At 36.1% G+C, this 5,853-nt stretch overlaps 1 pseudogene; it reads right to left on the bottom strand.

Moving 5' to 3' along the window:
* Positions 1-1,230: 1,230 nt before the first annotated feature.
* On the bottom strand, positions 1,231-5,445 carry LOC109068511 (annotated as a pseudogene).
* Between the last annotated feature and the right edge of the window lie 408 nt (positions 5,446-5,853).

Below are 5,853 nucleotides of genomic sequence, written 5' to 3'. Positions count from 1 at the left end.
CCGTCTAAGGGCCCGAAGATCACAGGCATCCAGTATGGTTTTCCAACCTTGACCCTTAAGCACAGAGATTGTTCCAGATTCTCTGAATCTTTGGATGATATTATGCACTGTACATGATGATAACTTCAAACTCTTTGCAATTTTTCTCTGAGAAACTCCTTTCTGATTGCTCCACTATTTTTCACCGCAGCATTGGGAGAATTGGTGATCCTCTGCCCATCTTGACTTCTGAGAGACACTGCCACTCTGAGAGGCTCTTTTTATACCCAATCATGTTGCCAATTGACCCTAATAAGTTGCAAATTGGTCCTCCAGCTGTTCCTTATATGTACATTTAACTTTCCCGGCCTCTTATTGCTACCTGTCCCAACTTTTTTTTTCCCGAACTTTTTTGAATGTGTAGCTCTCTCATTGAAAATCCAAAATGAGCCAATATTTGGCATGACATTTCAAAATGTCTCACTTTCAACATTTGATATGTTATCTATATTCTATTGTGAATAAAAATATAAGTTTATGAGATTTGTAAATTATTCCATTCCTTTTTTACTCACATTTTGTACAGTGTCCCAACTTTTTTGGAATCTGACCATCACTTGAAACAACAACAAACCCTGGAAAAAAAAATACCAAAGATGTAAAAAACAGACAAAAAAGATTCAAAGATACAAATAACAATCAAACATAAGGATAACAAAAAACCATAATGAACATTAAAAAGCGAACTGTTGTACATTTTATTGGCATATTAAAAAGAATTTTAACATCGACAAAGTATATGTCCCTATTATTTTCAAATTTACACGTGGTAAACAAAAGCTATAGAATAATATGGGAATATTTTGTATAATAATATGAAATAAATGTTTTAAAAGGATTATGACCTTCTTTTGTGATGTTATGTGATATTTATTGTGCATTGCATGCTGCTGTCTCACTCCTTATAACAGAACGATCACAGCGCATCTCAATTATACAGACATTTATTAAGGTTATCATAGTTTTTTTTTTTTTTTTTTGGCAATTTCACTTTGTCAGGTAGAAAAATGGCATGAATATTTATGAAAAGTTCAACAAAAAATAATTTACTGAACATGTATTATATATTTACATTAAAAATATGTAATAAGATCATTTAAATTTTAAAAACTGAAAAACAAATGAAAAAATAGCAGCACATAATGTTTCCAGATTTTTAATTATAAAATTCATTATTTTAATCTTGCATTTGATAATTGAGTAAATTCATTTATTATAATTGACAGGTGTTATGATCAGTGGGCTTGAGTTTTTACTTCCATCATTATTACATGGGCAAAAATATGGATAAAGTTTTTCAGTGAAAGACTGAGCAGTGAAAGAGTAGATATGAGAGCTGGACTCCACATCATAAAAGGAGACCAGACCCTCCTCATAATCCACAAACACACCGACCCGCTGTGGCTTCACTCTCAGAGACAGAGTGACATGACGATTCTCACAGGTTTTATATTCATCTCCATTCCTCAGAATCACAGTCCAGTAACCATTACTGGGTCTCAGTGTGATCATTCCCTTCCTGTTAATAGATTCTCTGGCCACTCCTAAATCCCAATCAGTCTTTCCCTTCACCTGCACCTCAAAATAAAATCTCCCTGAGGAGAATCCCTCCTTTCCCAGGACACAGGGACATGGATCAAATCTCTCTGGTTTGTTTGGGAGTTTCTGTCTAATGTCTCCATGTCTCACTTGTTTTCCATCATCAGACAGAATGAGTTTAGGATGAGCTGTATCAGGATCCAGAGTCACATCCACTGAGAAAACACAGAATACAGATATTATTTGATGAATATGTTTTAATTAATCCAGTGTTTAATCAGATTGTAGTGCAGTAATGAAGCAGTGAGTGTATGAATGTAAACTAGTGTAGTGCAGACAGCACACTGTACCTGCATACTTTTGCATCCACTTCTGCTCTGTAGAGACACACCACAAGAAAACATCATCAGATCTGAACCTTATAGTTAAAGAATTGAGTACATCATCATGTTTCTATCTGATCAGTGTGTGTATTGATGTACCAGTTTGTGTGAGTTTCTCATCTATAGTGTCCTTCAGTTGAGTCAGAGCTCTCCTCAGAGTCTCCAGACCCTCATGAGTCTTCATACTGATCTCAGGCCAGTTCCTGGTGTTTCTAGGGGCTGCACAGGGATGAGTGAATCTACAGCAGGAGAGAGGAGAAATCCTTCAGCATGGGGAGTGTTATGGTGTCATATCCTGCATTATCATTGATCAGAGAGATCATGTTGACTGACCTGTAGGAGGTGGGAGGTGATCGTCAGTGTGTGAGAGCTGCTCCAGCTCAGTGTTTCTCATCTTTAGCTCAGTGATCTCCTGCTCCAACTCTTAATCAGCACTTGCTCCTGTTTCTCTGCTGCTTTCTGCTGCTCCTCCATCACCTCCAGCAGTTCAGTCTGATGTCTCTGAATGGAGCGGATGAGATCAGTGAAGAGCTCGACACGGGCTGCTTTCTCCTTCTCTGTGTTTCTCTGGTCAACCAGGACAGGCAACAAATTATTAGCTGTGTTTGCTTAGAGAAGAATCTGTGTTATTATTGTTCATGCAAGTTTTTTTTTCACATACATAGGCAACATGTGTTTCAGAATCCCTCAAATGAAGTATTAAACTTCACCCTGCACCCTGGACGAGAACAGAACAGGCCCTGGGGTCTCATTTATAAACACTGCGTATGCACAAAATGGGCATTGAAAATGCGTACGCAATTTTCCACGCACATATCTGGATTTATAAAAAATAAACTTGCCATAAATATGTACGCAAAGTACAGACATTCTAGACCATGCGTACGCACTCTTTTTCCTGGAGTGAGAAAAGTAATGAATAAAACAACGATTTTAAAATCTGTTTTCATTTCGATATACACATTTACATTAAATACTCCAATCTCATTAATGCAGATAATCACTGAAATTACATAAAGTCATTACGCAGATGTTAAAAATGATACGAATTTAGGCATGTTTAGTGTATGCGCTTGATCACTTTTCCTGTGGTATGCTGTTTTAATGACAGCGAGGAGTGCTATAGATGCACAATAATTCATCTTCAAACTAAAGCATATCTCATGTTATGAGAAAATATTTTTGTGAGAACAATGATCAATGATGCGCACTTCAAAATTGTGGCAGACACCGCTGGATTCGGTGGAACGGTCTATATCATCTGGTTTCAATAGGTCCAATGATAATATCTTACTGTACAACCGCAGCTGCACGGAGGTGATGATGACGTTTGAAGGCATCTCCACAACATTATGAAAAGTACCACTGTATCTGAAGGACACAACTTTGAAGAAAATGGTAATTTGAAGAAAATGGTAATTTTCTTTTTAAAATAGGCTACTTTGTCAGTGACGTGCCGAGTCAGACAATTCTATTTACACTGCAATGAATATAGGCTAAAAATAGCTAAAAGATGTTCACCTTATCTGTATAATTGCATAAATTAAATTTGATTTGAATTGTTTAAAACAACTGAAATACTATTTGGCCAGTGGAAAACAATGAGATCAACGCTATTCTAAAATATTGTAATATATTTATGCTAAAACATAATAAGAATACTGGATGATTTTTAGCAATAAACATTGTGTATGGCACAAATTGCATTTATACTGCGTATGTCATATTTTGAGATATTTTGATGTCTTATTCCTTTAACGGCGTTAACTGTGGTGTCACGTGGATGGGAATATCCATGGAAATTATATGCAGATGAGGATATGCATAGTAAAACTAGGTGTTGTAAGCTACATATATGGTGATTTCGGGGAGGAGTCGGGGTGGAGATGCACGTACCCACATCTTCCCCTGACTGAGATTTATAAAGGGATTTTTGCTCAGGTTCTGGCGTATGCATGGTTTTATAAATCTAAAAACTTTAGTGTGTATGCAAAATCTAGCATTTTCATACACTTTTAGGATGAAATCTACGGAGAGTTTTATAAATGAGACCCCTGGACATTTTAGTTGTTGTTTTATAGCTGTTGCTGTATATTTTAGTGTGATAGTCATCTGTGATGGGCTGTCACTCATTTGTTTGATTGTTTGTTTATTTTGTTATTGTTATGTCTGCTGGATCCGGCCTCTTTCTTTCCTCAACATTGAAGTTTGTTGCAATTATAAATATTTACATTTATTTTATTATATTATTTTAAACTCACTTTTCTGACTTCTGCTGAGTGTTTGATGTCTTGAATCTTCTTGATTCTGTTCTGGATCATCAGCTGCATGTCTTTCTGTGTCTTCATCAGTTCATTCTATAGAGAGAACAACACAGACACATTTATCATAACAGATTAAACTCACAATGTTTTCATTATGAAATTTTACTTCACAACATGAAATAAAATCTGATTCCTCATGATATCAGTCCTTTAAAAGAAGAAAAATAACATCTACCTTCTTCTCTTGACTCTCCTCTTCTATAGGAACAGTGTTGTGGTTCTTGTGGTCTTTCACAGAGCAGATTGAACACACACATGTCTGATCATCTCTACAGAACAGATCCAGAGGTCTCTCATGTTTCTGACATATATAGTCCTCCAGGTTACTCACAGGATCCATCAGTTTGTGTTTCTTCAAACCTGTCACTCTCAAATGAGGCTCCAGGTGAGTTTCACAGTAAGAGCTCTGACACACCAGACATGACTTCAGGGCTTTCAGCTTTCTTTCCTCACAGATGTCACACAGAACTTCAGTTGTTTTCTCAGGACTTTTCTTCTTATAGTGATCTACGAGCTCTCGGAGTGTGGTATTAATCTTGAGATCAGGTCTTTGCTTGAATGTTTCTTGACAGTATGGACAGCTGCAGGTCTGGCTGTTGTCCCAGTACTTATTCAGACAGATCTTGCAGAAGTTGTGTCCACATGGAGTCGAGACTATAAAAAAAAACATCACATCCCGACATATAGAGCACTGAATCTCCTCAGACAGTGAACTAATGGAGGATGACATTACTGGAAAGAGACATTATTTAGGATTAGTGTGAACTCCAATACTGTTTATAAAGAATCCCATGATGCACCTTGTGAAGCTGGTTGAATGTAAAGATTGTTTAGAGACAAAAATGCTGAAGAAACTCAAATATGTAAGTGATCGTGTACAGTCAGCTGGTTATTTTTGTAAAATGAACCCTAATGTGAAGCTAATATCATGACCACTCACCTAATAAATACATTAACAAGAAATATTGAGTTAAGCTGACATTATTTCATTATCTGCTGTACATATTAAATATTATTTGTTAAGAGTAAAAATCATTCATACACTCAGTGTTTTTCTGGGTTATTGACTTACATGGAGGCACAAACTCAGTACTCTGTCTCCTGGTTTTTCTTGCTTTTGTTGATGTTGGTGAAGATTCTGCCATTGTTCTTTATCTCTTCAAACCTTTTCAAGAAAATAGTATTTTACAGTAACAGTTATTTTCACTTTTTAGACTTAAAACCAAATTAGATCATGACAGCTAAATCAATATTCATGTTAAATGGGTTAAATCTTGTTTAGAATTGATGGTGAGAGAAACACAATCATTCATTTGTAACATAGTGACTCATGAACTCACTGAACAATCTGAGCTATGACTGTAACATATAAACTATGATGCTGTTTAGATTAAAGAAAGTGCAAATAACATGTATCTCAGAGAATTTGCTAAGGTAAAGAAAACTGAAACATGACCCCCACTCAATAAAAATCTAGATTGGGTCAAGAGATACATGAAGACTGATGTTTCACAGGTTTTATGGACATGTGAAGTGAGAGTAACTCTTGATGGAGCAGACTTCTGGCT

This window comes from Cyprinus carpio, chromosome B6 (genome assembly GCF_018340385.1).
Source record: "Cyprinus carpio isolate SPL01 chromosome B6, ASM1834038v1, whole genome shotgun sequence".
Lineage (NCBI taxonomy): Eukaryota > Metazoa > Chordata > Actinopteri > Cypriniformes > Cyprinidae > Cyprinus > Cyprinus carpio.
The sequence above is the reverse complement of the archived record's forward strand: the minus strand, read 5'-3'. Positions and strand labels throughout refer to the sequence as shown.